Below are 13370 nucleotides of genomic sequence, written 5' to 3' on the forward strand. Positions count from 1 at the left end.
GACATGTGAATTCAGGACTAGGGGATCTGAGAAGGAGTAAAGATAACACTCAGCTGAAGATCAGAGAAGACTTTCTGACAGAGATGGCATTTATTCCAGACCCTGAAGGATGCATCTGATTTAAAAATGTGGACATGTCGGGCAGAGCTTTCTAGGTGGAAAAAGAGTCTTAGCTAAATGAACAAGCTCTTTTTCTCTGTGAAACTATACCGAAGTAAAATTTCAACCTTGGGCATGAGTCACAGGTCTGAGACTCCATATGGGGAATTGAAACTAAGGTCCCGTGGGACTGAGAGCTCCGGGATCTGTTTTCCTCCTGGAGAAAGCTATATGTCCCTTGTGAGCACGCTCAAATACTTCCGAGGATGCATTCCCTTTCCTATGGTCCCATGTGATGGTGTATATCATGGTAAGGGACTTATTTGGGGAAGGCTACAGACTTCAGCTCCCTAGGGGAAGCCAGGGCAATGCTAAGTGAAGGGGAGAGATTGTGAAAGCTCCCTAAAGATAAGGACCCGGACTGAGCGAGGGCAGGAGAGAATACTATATGCCCGAAGCAGGGAATTCTCAGGGGAGACAAGAAAGCTAAGACGAGACGGCAGCTGGTGGTAGGCATCAGCAGATGGTCTGCCTCGCTGCCGGAGATGGAACAGCAATCGCAGACAAAGACTCCGTCCCAGAGAGAGGAGGACTGCGACACTGGCCCTTCTGCAGGAGTCCTTGGCCAAGCTGGGGAGAGAAGCCTCTCACCTTCTGCCAGAAAGTGGGATAAAGAAAGGATAAAGGCACTGTCTAGCTCTCATCTCAGGAGGGTCAGGAAGCAAAGAGATGGATGGAGACTGCTGAGAACTGGAAATGCTTTATGTCAAGGTCAAGTAAGGAGCCTGGGGCACTACAACCCTTCAGGGTTGTCTTCCCAGAGAGGTGGGAGTGGAAATGAATAAACAGGGAAAAGTCTGAGCCACCAAACAGAGGGGACTTGGGGGAGATTATGTCAGAAGGGCTGAACAGTCATGAAGCCTTATGTTAGCATTTTTATCAAAGTATGAAATCACATCCTTGGGACTTGAGATACTATTCTGACTTTATGATATTACAGAATTTTCACATAGCAAATCCTTTTCTTTGTGATTTCTCTTACAGTTCATACATTTAGAAAATCACCCTATTCAGGAGGTTTGACTTCATAGTCTCCAAGTTTTGCACAGTTTGAAAAATTGATTCTTTAAAATCCCTGGAATTAATTTTGGTGCATAGAGTGAAGTGTGAGGACCTCATTTAAAAAATAATCTGAAGGCTGTCTTTTCACCTTGTTTATAGTTTCCTTTGTTGTGCAAAAGCTTTTAATTTTAATTAGGTCCCATTTGTTTATTTTTGCTTTTATTTCCAATATTCTGGGAGGTGGGTCATGGAGGATTCTGCTGTGATTTATGTCGGAGAGTGTTTTGCCTATGTTTTCCTCTAGGAGTTTTATAGTTTCTGGTCTTACATTTAGATCTTTAATCCCTTTTGAGTTTATTTTTGTGTATGGTGTTAGGAAGTGTTCTAGTTTCATTCTTTTACAAGTGGTTGACCAGTTTTCCCAGCACCACTTGTTAAAGAGATTGTCTTTTCTCCATTGTATATTCTTGCCTCCTTTGTCGAAGATAAGGTGTCCATAGGTGTGTGGGCTTATCTCTGGGCTTTCTATTTTGTTCCATTGATCTATATTTCTATCTTTGTGCCAGTACCATACTGTCTTGATGACTGTGGCTTTGTAGTAGAGCCTGAAGTCAGGCAGGTTGATTCCTCCAGTTCCATTCTTCTTTCTCAAGATTGCTTTGGCTATTCGAGGTTTCTTATATTTCCATACAAATTGTGAAATGATTTGTTCTAGTTCTGTGAAAAATACCATTGGTAGCTTGATAGGGATTGCATTGAATCTATAGATTGCTTTGGGTAGCATACTCATTTTCACTATATTAATTCTTCCAATCCATGAACACAGTATATTTCTCCTTCTGTTTGTGTCCTCTTTGATTTCTTTCATCAGTGTTTTATAGTTTTCTATATACGTCTTTTGTTTCTTTAGGTAGATATATTCCTAAATATTTTATTCTTTTTGTTGCAATGGTGAATGGTATTGTTTCCTTCATTTCTATTTCTGTTTTCTCATTATTGGAGTATAGGAATGCAAGGGATTTCTGTGTGTTAATTTTATATCCTGCAACTTTACTATATTCATTGATTAACTCTAGTAATTTTCTGGTAGAATCTTTAGGGTTTTCTATGTAGAGGATCATGTCATTTGCAAACAGTGAGAGTTTTACTTCTTCTTTTCCTATCTGTATTCCTTTTATTTCTTTTTCTGCTCTGATTGCTGTGGCCAAAACTTCCAAAACTATGTTGAATAGTAGTGGTGAAAGTGGGCATCCTTGCCTTGTTCCTGACTTTAGGGGAAATGCTTTCAATTTTTCACCATTGAGGGTAATGGAGAAAATAATAGCAAACGAAGCAACAGACAAACAATTAATCTCAAAAATATACAAGCAACTTCTGCAGCTGAATTCCCGAAAAATAAACGACCCAATCAAAAAATGGGCCAAAGAACTAAACAGACATTTCTCCAAAGAAGACATACAGATGGCTAACAAACACATGAAAAGATGCTCAACATCACTCATTATTAGAGAAATGCAAATCAAAACCACAATGAGGTACCACTTCACACCAGTCAGAATGGCTGCTATCCAAAAGTCTACAAGCAATAAATGCTGGAGAGGGTGTGGAGAAAAGGGAACCCTCTTACACTGTTGGTGGGAATGCAAACTAGTACAGCCACTATGGAGAACAGTATGGAGATTCCTTAAAAAACTGGGAATAGAACTGCCATATGACCCAGCAATCCCACTGCTGGGCATACACACCGAGGAAACCAGAATTGAAAGAGACGCGAGTACCCCAATGTTCATCGCAGCACTGTTTACAATAGCCAGGACATGGAAGCAACCTAGATGTCCATCAGCAGACGAATAGATAAGGAAGCTGTGGTACATATACACAATGGAATATTACTCAGCCATTAAAAAAATACATTTGAATCGGTTCGATTGAGATGGATGAAACTGGAGCCCATAATACAGAGTGAAGTACGCCAGAAAGAAAAACACCAATACAGTATACTAATGCATATATATGGAATTTGAAAAATGGTAACGATAACCCTATATGCGAGACAGAATAAGAGACACAGATGCATAGAACAGTCTTAGGGACTCTGAGGGAGAAGGTGAGGGTGGGATGTTCTGGGAGAATAGCATTGAAACATGTATATTATCATATGTGAAACAGAACACCATTCCATGTTCGATCCATGAGACAAATGCTCAGGGCTGGGGCAATGGGATGACCCAGAGGGATGGGATGGGGAGGGAGGTGGGAGGGGAGTCCAGGAAGGGGAACACATGTAAACCCATGGCTGATTCATGTCAATGTATGGCAAAAACTACTACAATATTGTAAAGTAATTAGCCCCCAACTAAAATAAATAAATTTATTTAAAAAAAAAATCTGTAACTCTCTCACTGATGAAAAGAGAAAATTGGTGTCTTGTTATAGCAGTAATTAGGAAAATAGAGAAGGACTGAAAGAAGAAAAAAAATCATGTTTTTACCACCCAGAAGTACTCATTTCTGGTACAGTCCCTTTAATTCTTTTGTTGTCTATAGTTTTACTGATTGTAATCATATGATACATGCAAAATTATATAGGCTGATTTTTAAAACTGTAACTATTTTGATAAAATAAATGTAATGTATGCTTGCTCATTAGAGAAATTCTGAAAAATACATAAGTTTATGAAGCAGAAAATGAAATTCAGTTTTGGGTATCTCCTTACAGTGTAATTTTTATAATGTACTTTCATGTTTTTTAAATCATTGAGACCATACAATCCATACTGAACTTTAAGCATTGTGAGCACATATTTGCAGGCTCTAGAGAGAAGATACTATGAAGAAGGGCATGGAAACATATCTACATACATATCTAACCTATGTCTTACCTGTATTTGTATGTGGAACCTGTGACCCATTAGTCTTTCACCCCAAATATGTCAATACTCAGGTTGCTCAATGTAAATTTTTTCAACTGCATTAGTAATATTTTACTTCTTGAGGCAGATAGTTTTTATTGTATTATTTTTTAAATTAAAATTCAGGTGACATCAAGATGTATTTAGTTCTTTTGTAACATTTTGTTTGGCAATGATTTCAAATTTATAAAAATAGAAAAAGCAGCATTCATATACCCTGATTTACTACTTGTTAACATTTTAAACCCTTTTGCTTTATCATATGCCCTCTCTCCCCAGAATTTTTTCCTGTACCATCTGATGGTAAGCTATATACCTCATAGTCCTTTAATCCTAAATACTTTGGTGTTTCCTAAGAACAAAAATATTCTCTTAGGACTTCCCAGGTGGTACAGTGGATAGGAATCTGCCTGTTAATGAAGCGGACATGGGTTAGATCCCTGCTCCAGGAAGATCCCACATGCCACAGAGCAACTAAAGCCAATGTGCCGCAACTACTGAGCCCACTCTCCAGAGCTCTCAAGCTGCGACTACTACTGAGCCCATGTGCTGCAACTACTACTGAGCCTGTGTGCTGCAACTACTGAAGTCTGTGCACCTAGAGCCTGTGCTCTGCAACAAGAGAAGCTGCCACAATGAGAAAGCCATTCACTGCCATGAAGAGCAGCCCCTGCTCACTGCAACAAGAGAAAGCCTGCATGCAGCAATGAAGACCCAGTGCAACCATAAACAAATAAATACATACGGACATACATACACACATAATTTAAAATATGTTCTCTTACATAACTACAATACAGTTATCAACTTCATATACTTACAATTTACATTGCCACAATACTTTTCTAATCTGTTGTCCATAGTCTAATTTTGTCAGTTGATCTAATAATATCCTTTATTGCATTTTCTTCTCCAGCACAGAACCCAATCTAGGGGCAAGTACTGCTTTTTGTTGTCAAATCGCTTTAGCCTCTTTTAATCTAGAACATTTCCAGAGCCTTTCTTTGATTCTTAGGACAATGACATTTGTTAAGAACATAGTTCTGCCTATCTTTTTAACTAGAATATCCCTCATTTATACAAATGCTCATTTTGATTAAATTGTGATTATGATTTCATGATCAGAATAGTGTATCGAAGATGTGGTGTTCTTTCAGACTATCATATTTAGAATTATACACTGGTCGCCTGTCTCTCTTGTGCTTAGTTGCTCAGTCATGCCCAACTCTTTTGTGACCCCAAGGACTGTAGCCCACCAGGTTCCTCGGTCCATGGGATTTTTTTTGGCCAAGAATACTAGAGTGGATTTCCATTTCCTCTTCCAGAGGATCTTCCCAACCCAGGGATCGAACCCACATCTCCTGTGCCTCCTGTATTGCAGGTGGATTCTTTACTTGCTGAGCCATTGGGGAAGCCCCCTGTCCCTCCTAACTATTGTTAATTGTAATTATTCTATCAAGGTGTTGCCCCATTTCCCCTATTATAGAATTAGTTCTTCCCCTCACACTTGCAACTTTTAAGAAGCCTGTAGATAGATACTTTAACATCAAAACTTCCCCTAGAATTAGCATCCACTGATGATTCTTTCGTGATTCAATCTTTATAATGATGATTACAAATGAAATTTTTCTAACTCTAGAATCCCTCCACATTCACCAACTGGCTCTTGACATTCTTTAGGAGACCTCCTTGGCATTCAAGAGACTCCCCCCCCCATATACTTAATTATTGTTTGTTTTTTTATCAGTTTTCAGTATAGGCTCACAAACTATTATTTTTTTCCCATGGCTCAGTTCAGTTCAGTCGCTCAGTCGTGTCCGACTCTTTGTGACCGCATGAACCGCAGCACGCCAGGCCTCCCTGTCCATCACCAACTCCCTGAGTCCACCCAAACCCATGTCCATAGAGTCGATGATGCCATCAGCCATCTCATCCTCCATCGTCCCCTTCTCCTCCTGCCCTCAATGTTTCCCAGCATCAGGGTCTTTTCCAATGAGTCAGCTCTTTGCATCAGGTGGCCAAAGTATTGGAGCTTCAGCTTCAACATCAGTTCTTCCAATGAACACCCAGGACTGATCTCCTTTAGGATGGACTGGTTGGATCTCCTTGCAGTCCAAGGGACTCTCAAGAGTCTTCTCCAACACCACAGTTCAAAAGCATCAATTCTTCAGTGCTCAGCTTTCTTTATAGTCCAACTCTCACATCCATAAATGACCACTGGAAAAACCATAGCCTTGACTAGACGGACCTTTTTTGGCAAAGTAATGTCTGTGCTTTTTAATATGCTGTCCAGGTTGGTCATAACTTTCCTTTCAAGGAGCAAACATCTTTTAATTTCATTGCTGCAATCACCATCTGCAGTGATCTTGGAGCCCAGAAAAATAAAGTCAGCCATTGTTTCCACTGTTTCCCCATCTATCTGCCATGAAGTGATGGGACCAGACGCCATGATCTTAGTTTTCTGAATGTTGAACTTTAAGCCAACTTTTTCACTCTCCTCTTTCACTTTCATCAAGAGGCTCTTTAGTTTTTCTTCACTTTCTGCCATAAGGGTGGTGTCATCTGCATATCTGAGGTTATTGATATTTCTCCCAGCAATCTTGATTCCAGCTTGTGCTTCCTCTAGCCCAGCATTTCTCATGATGTACTCTGCATATAAGTTAAATAAGCAGGGTGACAATATACAGCCTTGACGTACTCCTTTTCCTATTTGGAACCAGTCTGTTGTTCCATGTCCAGTTCTAACTGTTGCTTCCTGACCTGCATACAGGTTTTTCAAGAGACAGCTCAGGTGGTCTGGTATTCCCATCTCTTTCAGAATTTTACAGTTTATTGTGATCCACACAGTCAAAGGCTTTGACATAGTCAATAAAACAGAAATAGATGTTTTTCTGGTACTCTCTTGCTTTTTTGATGATCCAGCAGATGTTGGCAATTTGATCTCTGGTTCCTCTGCCTTTTCTAAAACCAGCTTGAACATCTGGAAGTTCACGTTTCACATATTGCTGAATCCTGACTTGGAGAATTTTAAGCATTACTTTACTAGCATGTGAGATGAGTGCAAACATATTATTGCACTTATGTATTTGGGGCAGACTGTCTAAGATGCGGCCAGTGGAAATCCCTTCAAGTTGGCTTCTGTGTCCTTGTGATGGGTCCCAGCATCCTTCAAGTACTCCCTCACTTTCTGGAATAACAAGATGTTCTAGGCTCATCTTGTGCCCACCCTGTCCTAACCTTGGAATCAGCCATTTCTCCAAGGAGCTAGGTGTTATGCACTTAAAGAGTTTTGCATGATTTATTACAAAAATTATAAACTCATCACTCCTTCCTTAATTTCTGGCTTCCCAGAGGCAACTACCTTCAGCTCTTGAACTGATTTTACTTACCTTTGAATTACTAAATAACACGTGTCTGCTGTTCTAAATTTTTCACAAGCGTGGATATTTCCCATCTCCTTGTGCTCTCAATTCACATATATCATAAATTTTGTTCCCTCAGTATTCAATGTTTATATTATTATGATGATGTAAGTACTATTCATGGTTGAACTATGAATGTCCTATGATTAAGATTACTTTTCCCTTCCTGCATAAGGTTTTATTTTCCCTGGAATCAATTGTCTTTACTTTTTCCATTTGCTTAGTTTCTTTGTGTATTATTGTTGCTAATTCAACCCCAAGTCCTCTGCCAGTTCTCTAAATCTGCTCATAAGAGCTCTAGATGCATCAGATGCACATTCAGTTTGACTTTCTGGAAGTACCTGTCCCTGGAACCTTCTGATCTGCTCCAGCTTGGCCTTGTTGTGATACAGATGTGATCTTGGTTTCTTTTACCATTATCTTGGGGAGTTCCTCCATCCCTTTCTGGATCTCTTTGTCCCTGATTTCCATCTCTTTCTATATTTAGCCCTTTGTTTTGATGAATCAGAACCTCTAGTAGTTTCTTTTCCACTCTTCCTTTTGGGGCCATGCAGTATGCAGGATCTTAGAGTCCCAACAAAGAGTTGAACCCACGTCCCTTGCATTGGAAGAGTCTTAATCACTGGACCACCAGGGAAGTCCCCCTAGAAGTTTCCTAAACAAACAAGAGACAAGAGTACTTTTTTGAGACATTGCATTTCTGAGAATCAGAAATGCCCTCACCATTAATTGACGATTTGACTGGATTTAGGATTCTAGCTCAGATACAAGTTCAACTAAGAATTTTGGAGGAATTACTCCCTGTCTTCTAGCTTCTAATGTTGTTATGAATAAGCTGAAAAGCAATTCTGATTCTTGATTGTTTATATGAAAGCATTCTTCCCCTTTCTGGAACTATCTCTTCTTTGTTTTCAGTTTCTGAAATTTTAACATGGCATGCCTTGATGTGTGTCTGTTTTCATCCACTAGGTATCAAAGGGTTCTTTTGATCTAGAAACACATATCTTTCAGTTCTGAAATTTTTTCTTGAGTCATTTCTTTGATAATTCCCTCTTGTTTTTCTTTCTGTGATTTGTGTGACAAATCTCCCAAATTGAGTCTCTTCTAATTTCCATTTTTTAAGTCCCCCTCACTTTCTGGAAGATTAAAAAAAATCTTCAAACAGAATCAATATTGTCAAAATGACCATAATACCAAGACCATCTACAGATTCAGTGCAACCCTTATTAAATTACCAATGGCATTTTTCACACAACTAGAACAAAAAATTTTTTTAATTTGCATGGAAACACAAAAAATCCCCCAAAAGTCAAAGCAATCTTGAGAAAGAGAAATAGAGCAGGAGGAAGTAAATGCCCTAACTTTAGACTCTACTACAAAGCTATAGTCATCAAAACAGTATTGTACTGGCACAAAAACAGAAACCTAGATCAATAGAACATGACAGAAGCCCAGAAATAAAACCACACACCTATGGTCACTTGATCTATGACAAAGGAGGCAAGACTATACAAAGGAGAAAATATAGACTCTTCAATAAGTGTGCTGGGAAAACTGGACAGCTAAATGTAAAAGAATGAAATTAGAACATTCTGTAACATCATACACAAAAATAAACTCAAAATGGATCAAAGATCTAAATGTCAGACCAGATACTACAAAACTCTTAGAGAAAAACATAGGCAGAACACTATTTGACATAATCACAGCAACATCTTTTTGCATCCACCTCCCAGAGCAATGAAAATAAAAACAGAAAACAAATGGGACCTAATTAAACTAAACTTTTGCACAGCAAAGGAAATCATAAACAAAATGAAAAGACAACCCACTGAATGGGAGACAATATTTGCCAGCAATGTGAATGATAAGGGATTAATCTCCAAAATATACAAACAGCTTATGAAACTCAATTTTTAAAAACAAAAAACCAAACAGAAAGTGGGCAGAAGAACTAAATAGACATTTCTCCAAAGATGGTCATCAGATGGTCATAAGCAAGTGAAATGATGCTCAACATCACCAATTATTAAAGAAATGCAAATCAAAATTACAATGAGATATCACCTTATACCAGGAAGAATGGCCATCATCAAAAAGTCTACAAATAATAAATGCTAGAGAAGGTGTGAAGAAAAGGGAACCCTCCTGTACTGTTGATGGAAATGTAAATTGGTACTGCCACTATGGAGAACAGTGTGGAAGTTCCTTGAAAAAAAAAAGAAAAATAGAGCTACCGTATAATCCAGCAATCCCACTCCTGAACATACACTTCAAAAAGATATGCACCCCAATGTTCATTGTGGCACTGTTTACAATAGCCAAGACAAGGAAGCAACCTAAATGTCTATTGATAGATGAATAGTAAAGAAGATGTGGTACATATATACAATGGAATATTACCCAGCCATAAAAAGGAATGAACTAATGCTATTTGCAGCAATATAGATGCAAGCAAGAGAGTATCATACTAAGTAAGTCAGGACCTTTAGTTGTCACATGGGATCTTTAGTTGCGGCATGTGGAATCTAGGCCCAGACCCCTTGAATTGGAAGCAGGGAGTCTTAGCCACTGGACCACCAGGGAAGTCCCAGATGTAATTCTTTTGTTCCTCTGTATGTAAAATATTTTTTCCTCTCTGGCTTCTTTCAGGGAATTTCTTTATCTTTAATTTTTATTTAGTTTGAAAGTGATGTACCTAGATTGAGTTTTTTATTCTCCAGCATTTATCTTGCTTATTGTTCTGTGAGTTTCTTGGATCTGTGGTTTACAGACATTAATTTGGACAGATTCTCTGTTGTCATTGTTTCCAACATTTCTTCAGTTCCTTTCTCTCTTTCTTCTCCCTCTGGTATCCCCACTACATATATGTCATGCCTTTTGGAGTTATCCCATAGTCCTTGGATATTCTGTTCTGGTTTTTTCCCCCGTCTTTTTTCTCTTTGCTTTTCCACTTTGGAGCATTCCATTGATACATCTTCTAGCTCAGAAATTCTTTCCTCAGTTGTGGCCAATCTACTAATGAACCCATCAAGGGCTAGAGTGGACTGGATTTGAGTATTTACAGTCTCCCACATGGGGTGGGAGGCTAGAGCTGCCTGGAGGAGATTTCCCTTCCTGTAGATCACTTAGGCATTAGGGAAATCCCAGATGTAATTCTTATCTTTGCTCATCTGTATCTAAGATATTTTCCCCTCTCCTTTCCTGATCAAGGGATAAGAGAAACCAGTGTAGCTGTGACTGCAAGCCATTAGCTTTTATAAACATGTGTCTGCGGGGCCAGGGTCCTTCGTTCAACAAATGTTTCCTGTGTGCTGTCTCTGTGCCACACACGTTGACTGGCATCAGCTATCTCTGTTGATGCTTAGAGATGCTGTTTACAGCATCTTTGGGGACATGAGGCATTCCAGAGGGCAGTCTCTGAGGAAGTGGCTTGGCCTCTCTGAGCTCCCAGGAGTCTTTGGCATCCATTTTTAGTGGAGAGGACGGCTGGGAGGGGCACGCGAGGCTTTCTTGGAGACTAAGAAGCCACGAGGCTGTAACTCCACAGGAGCAGGCAGAATTGTACAAACTCAAATGAATTAGGAGTGTAAATGGAGCGGTTCGACTTGGCTTGCACAGTACAATAAAGATCTGCAAATACTCAGCTTCGTATTGAATTCGAAGCAGGGTGATTAATTCATTATTCACTTCCCAGCCTGGAAGGGAAACCATGTATACCCGGGGGCCAGCGTGGATGAGCACAGTCATAAATCACGCCATTACAAGCCTTGCAATGAGAAAATCAGCTGGCTGGAGGGGGACGCTCTGCAGGCAGCAACAGTGGCCGGAGAACCAGGCTGTCGAGGCGGGTCGGCCAGCTCCCTGGAGACGCACCAGTTGGCCAGTCATTCGGCCTTCCAGCCAAGATGGCCAGCCTCTCGGCCACCCGGCTTGGCGCTTCCTGACCAGACCACAAGCAAACAAACTCCACTCCACCCAGGAGTGCGTCTGTGACCTGAGGTAACCTCTTCTGAAACTGGACAAAATACTAGGAATAGTGTTAGGATCTGTCCGAAAGCCTTCTATGGTCCAGTTGGGATAAACCACTACCTGCTCACTTCTCTGGGCTGTTCTGGGTCCCAGGTCCTTCTGGTTCAGCCAAAGGACCAGGCTGGTCAGCATCTCCCAGCTGGGAGCCCTGGATGCCCCCAGCTGCTAACCATGAGTCACAGCCTTTGCCCAACAATCTCTGCTGCCTTCAGGGCACAGCCCCTTGGGAGACCAGAGTTTCATCTAGAGTTGAAAGGTACCACATGGCACAGAGCATCCCTGTCAGGTGGGTTTAGCCACTACTGGAATACAACATGGTCCATCAAGTAGACAATTTTTTCTCTTGCAAGCAAGACACCCTTAGTTTCCTCAACTGTTTCTCATATTTCAAGATTTCCAGACCTCCCACGCCCTGACATTTTGTCATAGACTATTTCCCTTTATTTCCCCTTTATTTATGACTGTGCTGTGCTTAGTCGCTTTAGTCATGTCTAACTCTTTGCAACCCCATGGACTGTAGCCCACTAGGGTATTCTGTTCATGGGATTCTCCAGGCAAGAATACTGGAGTGGGTTGCCATTTCCTTCTCCAGGAGATCTTCCCAGCCCAGGGATCAAACCCGCATCTCTTATATCTCCTGCATTGGCAGGTGGGTTCTTTACCACTAGTGCCACCTGGGAAGCCTTATTTATTACTATTTCACTTTAAATCTCCAAGCCCCCAAATGGGAGGTAGCACCTCCCATGTGTTCTTATCATGAAAATAACAATAATTAAGATTTACTATGTTTTTTTTTTAATTTATTTTTGAGAAAGATTGATTGATTGATTTAGTACTTTTGGCTGTGCTGGGTCTCTGTTGCTGTGTGTGAGCTTTCTCTAGTGGCAGCGAGCAGGGGCTACTCTTTGTAGTGGTGCACGGCTTCTCATTGCAGTGGCTTCTCTTGCTGCGGAGCACGGGCTCTAGGGCATGTGGGCTTTAGTAGTTACAGTGCCCAGGCTTAGTTACCCAGCAGCATGTACGGTCTTCCTGGACCAGGGATCAAACCTATGTCCCCTGTCTTGGCAAGTGGGCTCCCAACCCTTGGACTGCCAGGGAAGTACAGTATGTCTTTTTTTTAAAAAAAAATTATTTAGTTAGTTTTAAAATTTTTTGGCTGCAGCATTTAGCATGCAGAATCTTAGTTCCCCAATCAGGGATCAAACCCGCACCCCCTGTAGTGGAAGCACCCAGTCTTAACCACTGGGCTGCTAGGGAAGTTCCAAGGCTTACTATGTCTTAATGCTTTATATGTATCATCTCACTTAACTCTCAGTGACCTGATGGTATACTTATTAATTCTAATTTACAGATGAGGCCTGTAAACTAGAGGTAAAATGGCAGGTAAAATGGCAACCCTTGATCAGTCTGACTCCAGAGATCGTGCTTCTAACCTTGTTGATGTGCCTGCTCACTCACCCAGGTCTGGTGAGTTTATTAGCTGAGACACTAGAGACATCTGTTTCAAGGCCTGCCAAACTTGGGGGCTTTCTTCCTCAGAGTCAAGTTGAGCTTTGAGAGCCTGGCCAAAACCGTTTCATCTCTACCAAAAGTACCATCAAAACACAAATAATAATAAAATAATGAAAGCATTATCAACACTACTTTCTCCTCTTCTAGAAAAGGGAGAAGGGGTCCTTATTTCTCACATTCATCTCTCCAGGACAGATATTATGGCTCAGGATGCAATCTGTTTGCACCTTTCTTTTACCTCATTTCGGACACAAAAGAGCATGATTCTCCCTAATCTGTTTATGGTACAAAAGAGCAAGCGAACAGGATTCCTTAACAAAAGGGTCTCTAAT

The 13370-nt window shown here is 40.6% G+C and overlaps 1 long non-coding RNA gene across 3 annotated transcripts in view; it reads left to right on the plus strand.

Annotated features, from left to right (window-relative positions):
* The first annotated feature begins 532 nt into the window (after positions 1-532).
* LOC145512229 (uncharacterized) overlaps positions 533-13370 on the plus strand; it is a 42938-nt gene continuing 30100 nt past the window's right edge. Inside the window, exons 1-2 of one of the 3 annotated variants that reach the window (XR_014058417.1) lie at positions 764-924; positions 11192-11496. This is a non-coding gene — a long non-coding RNA (uncharacterized LOC145512229). Of the gene's footprint in view, positions 925-11191; positions 11497-13370 lie in introns of all 3 variants that reach the window. The other 2 variants (XR_014058420.1, XR_014058419.1) reach the window with 2 other exon arrangements.

This window comes from Giraffa tippelskirchi, chromosome 7 (genome assembly GCF_054371585.1).
Source record: "Giraffa tippelskirchi isolate mGirTip1 chromosome 7, T2T-mGirTip1v1.2.pri, whole genome shotgun sequence".
Taxonomy (NCBI): Eukaryota; Metazoa; Chordata; class Mammalia; order Artiodactyla; family Giraffidae; genus Giraffa; species Giraffa tippelskirchi.